We start from the raw sequence: 13,721 nt of genomic DNA on the forward strand, positions 1-13,721 counted from the left end.
CCTGGGAAATACTATGGATAGAGGAGCCTGGCGGGCTAGAGTCCACAGGACCACGAAGAGTTGGACATAACTGAACATACACAAAGCAGGATGTCACCTCTGTTTCAAAATGTGTACTTCCTCGGACAGCAAGTCCCTGATTCTCACATGAGGGACCCCTCCATCTCCTCAGAGTGGAGCAAAGATGACTAACATCCCAGAGCCCATGGGTGACTGCTCACACTTCCCACATTTCCATCAACTTCAGGTTTTCTTAATGATTCATGCCATTCCCTGTGCGCAATTCCTTGCAAACCTTCATGAATTGCTATTCAAATATTGCACCAGACAGGGTGAGGGGGGTAGTGCAATTAAGGGAAACATTTTATTCTTGCTCTTCTGAGACCCACGGTGCAAGGCAGAGGGGGCCATTGGATAGGCATTTTCGTCATCTACGTTTCCTCCGAGCCACTGATTGTGTTTGCATGTCTAGTGAACCGAGTGTTAAGAGAGAGCTCCAGAGGAGGGAAGGGGGAGCTTTAATGTAGATGGTCAGGAACGTTTCCTGTGGGAGGTGGCATGTGGTCGTGATCTTGAAGGACGTCTAGGACTGTGACTGGCAGGAAGACACCATTGAAAGAGTGATTCCGGCACAGCGGAGCTCAGGAGTGGGCCTTTCAGGGCTTGCCCTCAGGACCCCGTGTAAAGCCACAGGACTGCTTCTGTGCCCAGCATGGCACCTGTGAAGAGACGTGGGAGAAGGACTGGGAAGGCACATAGGAGTGACGCTGTTGAGGGATTTTACAAATGAGTGTTTTCCTCGTTATTCAAGTGACAGCAATAGAGAGAGTACTTCACATATACATTTCCGTCCGCCCTCAGCTTCTCAGTCATGTCCGATTCTTTGTGATCCCGTGGACTGTAGCCTGCCAGGCTCCTCCATCCATGGGATTCTCCAGGCAAGAATACTGGAGTGGGTTGCTGTTTCCTTCTCCAGGGGATCATCCTGACCAGGGATCGAACCTGGGTCTCTTGTGTCTCCCATGTTGGCAGGTGGATTCTTTACCACTGAGCCACCTGGGAAACACTCTGTATACATTAGACGTTATATAAATATTCAGCATCTTTTCAGGGTGAAGGCGGCTGTCACTCACCACTCCAGTGTCACTTCTGGTTTTGAACTTTCTGGAAGAAATGGAAAAAAATATGCACCAGTATCCTTGTACCTGCCTGGAAATTTTTGTCCCTGAAAATAATTTATTTAACTCTGTTCTGACTTTATAAATGCTTTGATGCCTTTTATTTTTGTTCTGTGCTCGTAGCCTGTGTGTTTTGGGTTTAAGAATGCAGGCTTGGGGGCCAGTCTGCCTGGGTTTAGATCGTGGCTCTGTTGCATCCCAGAGGTGTGATGAAGACCAGATTACCTAGCTCCCGGGTTTCTTACTTTCTTTATCTGTAGAATGGAGATAATAATAGTATGTACCTTTTAGGGTTATTGTGAGGATTAAATAAAACTATGCATGTAAAAGCCCTTACTGCCTGGCACAGGGTAAAAGATAAATTTCCACTATCATTATGATGCTTTTGAAAACAAAATGAATTATTCATATTGGTGTCAAAAGAACTGAAAGAGCAATATGTACCCAGGATAAAGCAACAGCCAGAACACTCTGTAAGTACCAGAGGGTAACTAGTCAATGAAACTCACACCCTGAGCCTCCCAATGCCTGCCCCACACCACCTCCAGCAAGCCTGAGACAGTGCCTGGTACATTTCTAAGTATCCTTGCAGAATCAGCCTGAATTTCTGCAGCACATATATGTATCTGCTCCCCTCTCTCTGAATCTGAAGCAAATGTGTGTAAGTGTATGTGTGTGTGGATACACACACACACAGATCCCATATATGCATATATGTCTTGTTTTGCACTTTATATTTTCAGAATATAACACATCTTAGTGATCATTCTGTATCTGCAATGTGGACCCACAAAATTCTTTTAATGATAACACAGTATTTCATTTCACATATATTTATAGATCCAGTCCCTTATAAATGGAATAATAAGATTACCTCCAATCCTTGTGTTGCAAACAACTTTCCAAAGGTCATCTTAAAAAATAATTTTATTTCTTTTGGCTGTGCTGGGTCTTAATTAAAAATTTCCTCAATCTTTCAAGTTTTATGGAATGAACGTGTTATTTCACAATGGAAAAGGGGAATAATAAGACTTTTTAAAAATAACAAATAACAATAACAGTCCAGTAGACTGCTCGAGAAAGGCACACAGACAATTGTATGAAAAAAAGGACAAATTGTGGAAAGGGCCACAGAAGAATTAAGAAAGCATAGCATAGGGTTTCTAAAACCCTAGAAACTCCAGTCAACCCCGGGGTAAGTTGTACCACTATCACAATAAATATTAATATTTGGGAATGTTAAGTCATTGAAAAAAAAATGCTTAGCGAAAGCATAATGAATTGGCTCAAGTGAGCTAGTGAGGAAGTTTGTAGTACATGTTAAAATAATCTTCATCAAGATGATTTTTGAAGTGTTGTCATTTAAGGGGAAACCAGCTGCTATTTGGAAAATACACTTGTATAGACAGCCTCATTGTTTAACAACACTGGGTAAACGGCCTTACTGTTTCTGGTCTTCTTAAACGTCTACTTTTAAAAACGTTATCTTCAGACAGATCTGTGTGTTCTTTACTTGGTTAACTGTCTTTGATTATACTATCCCCTCCTTGTTCAAATTGTTTAAGAAAGCATCACAGGAAGAATCAGAAAAATGACCCACAGGTCTAATTCCTTTCCATAGAATTCAAGGGACTTTCCAAATAATTTATTTGAATTTCACTTGGAATTGCAGTTCAGAAAGCGGCTGATAGAAGCTTATGTTTTCACAATCTATAAAGATAGGATTTACAAAGTGTATGACTTAGGTTTGACTTTCAGGAAACTAATTTATTTATTCTTTAACTAGAGGAAAACTGCTCTACAGTGTTGCCTTGGTTTCTGCTGTACAACAGTGCAAATCAGTCATAATTGCATATATATTATATATATACATATGTAAGCCCCCTCCCTGTGAAGCCCCCCTCCCCTCCCCTCCCCCAGCCCTCTAGGTCATCACAGAGCCCCCCGCTCTGCTCCCCGTGTTGTATACAGCAGCTTCCCACTAGCTATCTATTTTACACATGATGGTGTGTATATGTCAATGCTACTTTCTCAGTTTGTCCCACCCTCTTCTTCCCCCACTGTGTCCACAATATACAATGGAATAGTACTCAGCCATAAAAGGAACGAATTCCAGTTAGTTGTAGTGAGGTGGATGAACCTAGAGCCTACTATACAGAGTGAAGTAAGTCAGAAAGAGAAAAGCAAATATCGTATATTAACGCTTATGTACGGAATCTAGAAAGATGGTACTGATGATCTTATTTGCAGGGAAGGAATGGAGACATAGACATAGAGGATGGAAGCTAACCTCTTAGGGGTCATCAAGTTTTGTTACAGGTGTATGTTCACAAGCAAATGGTACGTGGTCTGACGTTACTGATCTACACAATCTTCCTGTTAACTTCCAAGGGCTTTACTTGACAGCAATCTATTAGTCTGCTTGAAATGATAGATTTTATTTTGTTTTTGAAGAGTCGGATTTTTCTTCCTAACCCTCTGTCATTCTTTAAATGGGTCTGGATTATTGAAGTTAATATTTTATTTCACTTAACTAACACCTTATACAATTTTGATAATTACTGTGTTGAAGAGTCTTGAAATTGTGGAGCTTGCATTTCAATATTTTTTTAAAATGTAGAGATTTGGTTGCCATGGTTCCTACTTTGATCTAGACACAGTGAGTAGACATTTCTCCTTATTCACAATCTGTTCTTATCCCCAGTGTTAATGAAAGTTCTGGTGGATCTCCCCCAGCCTGTTGTTTTCCCCTGTTTTTCTACTATAGGATATACAGTTATTCAAAAGGAGAAACCACTGTTGTTCTCTCATAGACAAAAGATGGTATCTTTCTTATAATTTTCCAGTGAATGCCCACCAATTCCCCCAGGCTCAGGCCCTCATGATTCCAGTGGCCCCTTTCAGATGAGGGCAACCGACAGGCCGGCCCATCTGAGCACCTAGCAGAGCCTTCTGTGTTAGATGACCACATTCCTGACATAAAGAACTTTGCACTGGACCTGGGACTCCAGGATTTTTTTTCCAGCTCTTGAGCTTGGCATGTTACTCTCTCGTCTTCAATGCTGCCATCTTTGGTATACAAGGGTGTTAATTTTAAAAGGTCTTTTCTGGCTCTCAAATCCCATGATTCTAGTGAAAGCAAAAGAAAACCATAGTTTAATTTCAGATGTGTTATTAAATGATTGATCGATTTAGCTTTTGGCTGCTCTGGGTCTTTGTTGTTGCAGGAGGGCTTTCTCTAGTTGCAGAGTGGGGCCTACTCTCTAGTTGCAGTGCACAGGCTTCTCATTGCAGTGGCCTCTCTTGTTGCAGAACATGGGCTCTAGAGCTCCGGCAGTTGTGGTTCTTGGGCTTAGTTGCCCTGAGGCATGTGGAATATTCCCACACCAGGGATCAAACACCTGTCCCCTGCATTGGCAGGTGGATTCTTCACCACTGGGCCACCAGGGAAGCCCAAATATGTATTTTTAAGCCTGATTCTCATTTGCTGACACTTTCCAGGTCTTTTTTCTCTTCCTATGTTCCAGACCTCACCATTCCTCCCACTGTGTCCCCACAGTGCTTTGTCCTTAAGGCTCCACATTGGACAGTTTATTGTGTGATTTTTATAATTATCTGTTTATAGTATCTGTCTCATCTATGGTACCATGACCCCCTAGAGGGCAGAAACTGTCTCTCCCTCACCTTTATATCTCTAGCTTCACACTCAGAATCTATCATATCAGGCCCCTGGAATGACTGCTGAACAGCCATCCATCTCTAGGAATAAAAAGCAACAACTCTGAGATCCTGAGAGTCTTTTTTCTTATGAGAGCACCTGACTGGCAGTCAAGAGACCCTGGTTCAGCAACTGACCAGCTCTGGGCCCTGAATGCCTCGCTTAACCTATAGTTTGCCAAAAATCACTGGGTTGTGCTAAGGGTCAGATGGGCTTCCTAGGTGGCACTAGTGGTAAAGAACCCACCTGCCAATGCAGGAGACATAAGAGATGCAGTTTCGATCCCTGACTTGGGAAGATCCCCTGGAGGAGGGCATGGCAACCCACTCCAGTAGTCTTGCCTGGAGAATTTCAAGGACGGAGGAGCCTGGTGGGCTACAGTCCACAGGGTCACAAAGAGTTGGACACGACTGAAGTAATTTAGCACACACACAAAGGTCAGATAATATAACACACCAGAAAATACCTTGAGGAATAAAGTGGTGTTACTAAACTCACCATTACCATCCCCATTTTATGGGCGAGGAAACCAAGACTCAGAGGTAACTGGTTTGATTCACAACAGTTAGCAAGTGGATGGACTGGGATTCAAAGCTCTTTCCACTGTACCACACACACTGCCTCCTACTTTGCAGTGCATATTTGTTAAAGTAATACATCAACATTTAGTGAATACATGCCATGTGCAAGGTTCTACGTGTGTGTATGTTATTGGTGGTGAGGAGAGGTTGTAAAAATATAGCACTCAGATGCTGTAGTCACATCCAATGGGTAGTCTTTACTCCTCATCCTATTTATTCTCTCATCAATATTTGACCCTGTTGGCCACTTTCTCCTTGAAATACACTCTTCCTTGGCCTTTCTAATACAGTTCTCTCTCTGTGACTATTCCTTTTCCATTTTTTAAAAAAATATTTTTTGATTTGGGTCACTTTTAAAGTCTTTATTGAATTAGTTACAGTATTACCTCTATTTTACGTTTTGGTTCTTTGGTCACAAGGCCAGGGACCTCAGTTCCCTGACCAGTAATCAAACCTGCACCCCCTGCATGGAGGGTTTAATCTTAACCTCTGGACTGCCAGGGAGGTCCCCCTTTTCAATTTTTTAAAAAGACTTTCCCCAATAATAAGTGATGTTGAGCATCTTTTCATGTGTTTGTTAGCCATCTGTATGTCTTCTTTGGAGAAATGTCTGTTTAGATCTTTGGCCCATTTTTTGATTGGGTCATTTATTTTTCTGGAATTGAGCTGCAGGAGTTGCTTGTATATTTTTGAGATTAATCCTTTGTCTGTTTCTTCATTTGCTATTATTTTCTCCCATTCTGAAGGCTGTCTTTTCACCTTGCTTATTGTTTCCTTTGTTGTGCAAAAGCTTTTAAGTTTAATTAGGTCCCATTTGTTTATTTTTGCTTTTATTTCCAATATTCTGGGACGTGGGTCATAGAGGATCTTGCTGTGATTTATGTCGGAGAGTGTTTTGCCTAAGTTCTCCTCTAGGAGTTTTCTAGTTTTTGGTCTTACATTTAGATCTTTAATCCATTTTGAGTTTATTTTTGTGTATGATGTTAGAAAGTGTTCTAGTTTCATTCTTTTACAAGTGGTTGACTAGTTTTCCCAGCACCACTAGTTAAAGAGGTTGTCTTTTTTCCATTGTATATTCTTGCCTCCTTTGTCGAAGATAAGTTGTCCATAGGTACGTGGATTTATCTCTGGGCTTTCTATTCTGTTCCATTGATCTATAGTTCTGTCTTTGTGCCAGTACCATACTGTCTTGATGACTGTGGCTTTGTAGTAGAGTCTGAAGTCAGGCAGGTTGATTCCTCCAGTTCCATTCTTCTTTCTCAAGATTACTTTGGCTATTCGAGGTTTTTTGTATTTCCATACAAATTGTGAAATTATTTGTTCTAGTTCTGTGAAGAATACTGTTGGTAGCTTGATAGGGATAACCCTATATGCAAAACAGAAAAGAGACACAGATGTACAGAATAGACTTTTAGACTCTGTGGGAGAAGGCGAGGGTGGGATGTTCTGAGAGAATAGCATTGAAACAAGTGTACTATCAAGGGTGAAACAGATCACCAGCCCAGGTTGGATGCATGAGACAAGTGCTCAGGGCTGGTGCATTGGGAAGACCCAGAGGGATGGGATGGAGAGGGAGGCCGGATGGGGGATCGGGAAGGAGAACACATGTAAATCTATGGCTGAGTCATGTCAATGTATGTCAAAAACCACTACAATATAAAATTTAAAAAAAAAAAGACTTTCCCCTTTCTACCGAGCCATCAAGTATTGGTATTTCTTAAGGTGTGGTCCTAGACACTCTCCTCTTTTCATTCCTTCTTTCTTCCAATACATTACCATCTGAAACAAAGGCTTCTGGGGCTATTTCTATACTGATGAGTTTTAAATTCATATCTCTGGGCCTCAGGCCAGTATGTCTACTAGACATCTCCAGGGCACTACAAATATAGGTCCAAAACTAAATTCAACCTGTCTGCCCTTCTCCCAATACCCCTTCCTGATCTTCTTCCAATTTTTCTGAATGACATCATCAATGAAAGCCAAAAATCCAGGATTCATCCTTTGGACTGCTCTCTCCTTCCCTCTTCCTCTGGGTGCAGCTCATTGCCAATTCCTATCAGTGTCTCCACTAATTAGTTCTCAGCTCTGTCTCACTTCTCCAATTCCACGGTCCCACTGCAGTCCAGGCCAGCCCCACCTCTCAGCAAGACTGCCGCATTAGCATCCTGACTTGGTCTTCCGCCATCCTCGTGGGCCCTCCTCCTCAAGTCCTTTTTCTACACACAGAGTGATGTTATTATTATTTTTTTATTTTAGTGATTTAATTTTATTTAATATTTATTTTCATTTATTTGGTTGTACCGGGTCTTAGCTGCAGCATGGGGGATCTTAGCTGTGGCACGTGAGGTTTAGTTCCCCAAGTAGGGATTGAACCCATGTCCCCTGTAGTAGAAGTACAGCATCTTAAATGTGGGGCCACCAGGAAAGTCCCAGAGTGATGCTTTTAAAAATGCAAATATACTCCTTTCCCTCATCCTTAATGGATTTACATTTATCTTAGGAAAAAGACGGGATCTTTCTCACGGCATGGGTTCTCAATGGTCTGGTTCTTGCCCACTCTTCTGGCCTAATCTCATTCACCCTTCCTCTCTCTTTACACTTCAGTATCACTGGTCTTGCACTTCTAAGGACTCACTTTCTCCAATCCACAAGTGGGTCCTAGTGCAGGCTGTTTCTTCTGCTTAAAATGCTCATTCTACCTCTATCTACCCTGTGGCAGGTTGAATAATGTCCCCCAAAGATATTCCAGGTTCAAATCTCTGAAATCCATTAATGCTACCTTACATGGTAACAGCGGCTTTGCAAATATGGTTAAAGATTCTGAAATTTGGAGATTATCCGAAATGAGCCCTACATGGAATCGCCAGAATGAGACAGAAAGAGATTTGACATAGAAGGCAGAAGGCAATGTGATGATGGAAGCAGGAAGGCATTTGAAGAGGTTGTGATTGGGCTTTGAAGACAGAGGGAGATGTCCTGGCCAAAGAATATAGCATTAGAAGCTGGAAAAGGCAAAACAACAAATTCTTCTCTGTTGCCTCCTGAGGAAACACGGCCCTTGTGCACCTTGTGTCTGCCCAGTGAGACACCTTTTGGACTTAGGCCTCCAGACTGTAATCTAAGAAGGTTCCAAGAAGGTACTGAGTTTATAGTAATTTGTACAACAGCAGTAGTAAACTAGTACAATAGCTTCCTGTTCAAACAAATGCTTTGAAACAGTGGAGCCACAGACATAGAGAACCGACCTGTGGGCGCAGATGGGAAGGAGAGAGTGGGATGAGTTGAGAGAGTAGCGTGAAAACATACACATTACCATATATAAAATTAGATAGCCGGTGGAAATTTACTGTTTGATGCGGGGAGCTCAAATCCGGTGCTCTGTGATAACCCAGAGGGGTGGGATGGGGTGAGAAGTGGGAGAGAGGTTCAAGAGGGAGGGGACATATGTATGCCTATGGCTGATTCTTGTTGATATGTGGCAGGAACCACAATATTGTAAAGCAATCATCCTCCGATTAAAAATAAATAAATACATTTTAAAAAAAGAAAGAGGAAAAAAAATGCTTTGAACCCCCCAGGGTAAAAGAAGAGAGGCCAGGCCAGGGGGTTGGAGCTGCACTGTCCAATATGGAAGCCAGAGCTCCAGGTGGTTACTGAGCACTTGAAAGTTACACTGAGTTAGTGCAACTGAGGAGGAGCGAGGAAAGATTTAGGTCATTTTCCTAAAAGCAATGCAAATCCAAAGGAGGTGAGGGAGAGGAATGCATTTGAATTTGATGGAACTGCCAGCTGAACTTAACCCTCCCTTGCCCCTGTCTACAGTAGTGGGCACATGACCCAGGCCTGGCCAATTGCGGTAGATTCTCCCCAAGGCCATGGTAGCTGGCCTGATGGTCTCATACCCAGGCCAGAGCAATCAGGAGTGCCTCTAGGGATTTTATATGAATGCAGAGAGGGCAAGCTCTCTTTTTCCCTCAGAGCTGCAGAGCTGGGATTATGTAAAACTGGAACTATCTCTGACCCCAAGCTCCCCTTATCCTTCTGCCTAGGGAAGTGCCTGATAGGAGGAATAATGAAGTTGATACACAGAGAGAAGCTGAGTTCAGATTGGCGGGGGTGGGGGGTACAGAGAGGATGATCTGATTACATTTCTGGAGTCCCTGGGGTTCTTAAGGTCACTCTGGTCCTTGCAATTACAAGGGAAAGGATCACACAAAGCTGGGATCGTAGGAGGCCACCTTTGCCACTGTGTGGAGGGAGCTTGCCAAAAATGACTCCAAGAGGGAAGGAGGCAGAGATGAGAAACTGTGGAAAAGAGTAGGCGTCCTGAAGAAGACCTTGTGAACTTCTGGGATCCAATGAGTCTGATGCTAGCATGACCTCCTAGCTGTCTTCATCATGGGAGCAAATAAGTTCCCCTTTTTTTCCTAAGTATTTTGAGTTAGGGTTCTTTTGCTTGACCAATCCATTTTTATTCATACGGCTAGCTAGCCAAGTGACTGTGCATTATTTGAAATAAGACGTTTAAATATTTATATTTGCACCATGCAAAGAAAAAGAAACTATTCAGAGATTCTCAAAAGAAGATTAGGCAATAGAAGCAATTATCTATTTTACAACAGCCTTGTAAACAGCGGTGATAAATTCAGGCCCCAGTCAATCAGTGACCTCCCTGCTAAGTTCCATTCCATTCCACACACTCTCCTCCGGCTCACCAGTCCTAGGGTGAGCTGTGATGCCAAAGGAGACATAGGGTCTGTGATCTCAACGCTTTTATTATCCTCTGTCTCTATCCTGTTGATGATGATTTCAAAAGTATTAAAGTATAAGATCTGCAAGGTAAGGGGTTTTGATCTCTTTTGGCCCCTGTTGTATCATCAGTACCTAGAATAGTGCCAGGCTGATAATAAGTGCTCAAAAAATGTTTTTGAATCGAATGAATGAATGTTGGCAACAGCTACTTTGCATCCATCGTGTTAGGGTCCAACATCAGGAGATGCAAGGGAACTGAAAAAGTCAGGAATGGTTCTTGACCCTTGCAGAGGGTACAGATTAATTTTGACTCTAATTTTTGTTTATTATTATTAATTTTTTCTTCTTGCCCTGCTCCCACCCTGCCCTGTGCCCCCCAATTCTTTCTTTCTCAATCTATTTTAAGCCATAGCCTGAAAATCATTGAGTTTGTTCCCTTATAATTTTCAAAATGCTCTTCCAAAGAGCACCCACGTTCTTAGAAATTCTCACCTCATGTCATCTGGTTCAGATATTTCCTTAGATGCTAAAGTGGGTGTGGATCAAATGCTTGGGAATTACAGACTCCCTGGAAGCCCCTAGGAGATACAATCGTTTGTTTTTAAGCTTAGAAAACAGACACGGCCAGGAAGGATGATTTAATGCCACATCTGGGGTGAAAAGATGGCAGTGCATTCTGTGTTACTTGTGAGCAAACATAACCCATTCAAGTAAGCCACTGGAAATTGTGAATAAAATTACCATAGTGACTTCGTGATGGTGGTTTTCTGAATGCCACCAGTCAGTCCACAATGGGAGATCTGCCAGAGTCCCCTCCGCTTCTGAACTGGTCTTGAGTCATGGCCAACCTACTGTCACTCCCTGACCTGAATGCATTGTTTTTGGTAATCCACGTGGACCCTGGAGGCTGGGCTGCGGGTACCCAGTGCGCACTCGCAGATCAAAAGCTGAGTTCTCAGCATCAGCACGTCCCGCACCGGGAATTCTGCCCATAAGGTCAGGGCAGGGTTACAGCAGATGCTTGCTGCACCCTGACACAGTGCCCGAAGGAAGTAATCTATAAACCCATCGAGGCCGTCAGTCTCCCAGGGTCCTCACAGCAAGGGAGTGTGCACAGGGGCTTTAGCACCAGGAGCTGGGCGCCGTACACTTCTGTTTGCTTAAGGAGTCGTTATTCGCCAGAAAGGAATTATGACGTCGGTCTGGTCTTTGTGGATTTCCTGATTCATTGTTTATAAAGGAGACAGACTCGTAATGAGCTAAGGTATCTAATGAGGTATCTGGTTCAATCTATATCATAGGATCATCATTTTTCATTTTCCACGGCCTGAAAAATTCAATGTATTCTCCTCTTTGACATCGTGGAAATCAATTCCACGGAAGAGAGGAACGAGGGGCGTGTTTTCCGTCTTTCTTCCCTTCTAGCTACAGGGAGGGGCTGCGAACAATGAAAGGCAGAAGACAGCTGGGAGAATCCTGACGATTTTCAGATTCTGTCTTTCATAACAAAGCTGCAGTTTAGGCACCCTCTGCCATCCGTCAGGGCCCAGTGTCCCGGAGTCGGGAGTGTTTCTGAGGCTGAGCGCCCTTCAGCTCTCTGAACCACCCGCACGGGAGATCTGAGATCTGCGTGGCTCCTTTTCTCAGCTGAGAAGCGAGGATCTGAGGGCTGAGTCCCTATCTGCGTTCAAGGGGCAGCATAGTGTCTGTGAGGCGCTTGGGCCTTTCAAGGCAGGTGCTGTAATAACGTGAGATAAAAAGTTTCCGGAGATGAAACGCTGGTCAGGAGGCCCTTTGAGGGCTGATAACACTGTGCAACTGCTTCCCTCCGCCCCCCACCCACCCCCGCCCCGCAGCCCCCCTCTTTTGTTAAGCCCTTGGCATTGGGTTGGCTGTAATGTAAGGACTTGATGGGGGGAAATGTCCTGTGTTGTAACGCCTCTTGCCTGGCTCCCCCTCTAGGGAAAGAGGCGAGAAGACAGGAGGGGAGTCAGGAGGCTGGAGGGGGCGGTGAGGGAGGGTTCTGGTGCAGATCTCTTCCCAGCAGCGCTGGAGGAGGGCAGAGCCGCTGAGATGGCCCCACGCGCCTCACACTCACTCTTTCCAGGACGTCTCCGGGCCTCTGTAGCTGCGGTTCCCTCTTATCTCCTCCCCAGCTGGGAAGGAGGTGAGGCTTCCACTGATGCTGGCCGCTGGTGGCCAGCCAGACCCCCCTGGAACTTGGTGACGGCCCTGCTCCTGTACATGGTGGTCGTCTCCACCATTCATTACGTGTGTCTCCCAACAGATGGAGCTCCTTCTGAGGGCAGGAGCTGGGCTTCTTGCATGGTTCCCCCACTTCTCTGATTCTGAATTCCAAGAGAATCTGCTGGCATGGAACCTGCTCGATAACAAGAACTGAAATAAAAGGGACTTTGACAAACTAGGGCTTCAACTCTTCTCCAAAACACACACCTACATATATATGTGTGCCTGCTCAGTCGCTTCAGCCGTGTCCGACTCTTTGTGACCCTATGGACTGTAGCCCTCCAGGCTCCTCTGTCCATGAGGATTCTCCAGGCAGGAATACTGGAGTGGGTTGCCATGCCCTCCTCCAGGGGATCCTCCCAACCCAGGGATCAAACCTGTGTCTCTTATACTTCCTGCATTGGCAGGCAGGTTCTTTACCACCAGCACCACGGGGAAAGCCCATTTATATGTAACTGAATCAGTTTTCTGTACACCTTAAACTAACACAATATTGTAAATTCCTGTCCTTCCATAAAAAAATAAAAAGACTGATACTACAAGAAGTACAAGTCCAGGGGAGCGGTGATACTCCAGAACCTGAAGGGCCTGGCACAGCCGTGCCACCAGGATGGAGCTGAAATATGACAAGTTTGAACCTCTGTTGTTCAGCCACTAAGTCGTGTCTGACTCTTTGTGACCCCGTGAACTGAAGCATGCCAGGCCTCTCTGTCCTTCACCATCTCCCAGAGCTTTCTCAAACCCATGTCCATTGAGTTGGTGACGCCATCCAACCACCTCATGCTCTGTCACTGCCTTTTCCTCCTGCCCTCATTCTTTCCCAGCATCAGAGTCTTTTCCAGTGAGTCAGCTCTTTGAATCAGGTGGCCAAAGTATAGGAGCTTTTGAATCTTGAAGCTGGTTAATTTCACAAACAGCCCACATCCTGTTAATCTACACATCTGTTTTCTAAATGTTATCTGTAAGATATATTTCTTCATAGGGAGAGATCTCATCTCATTTCTATTTATAAACTCTGTGCTTCCAAACACCCCTACTAATGTAATACTCTGCACAAAAGAGGTGTTTGTATAACCTGAGATTCCTCAGCCTGCTTCTATGATATGGTTGTGGTCAGCAGAATAATGACTCCTAAATAAGTTCACATCCTAATTCCTGAAATCTGTGTTGCTTTTATATGACGATGGGACTTTCCAGATGTGATTGAGTTAAGGATCTTGAGAGGAAGAGCTTATCCTGGATTAT

Source organism: Cervus elaphus, chromosome 30, assembly GCF_910594005.1.
Source record: "Cervus elaphus chromosome 30, mCerEla1.1, whole genome shotgun sequence".
Lineage (NCBI taxonomy): Eukaryota > Metazoa > Chordata > Mammalia > Artiodactyla > Cervidae > Cervus > Cervus elaphus.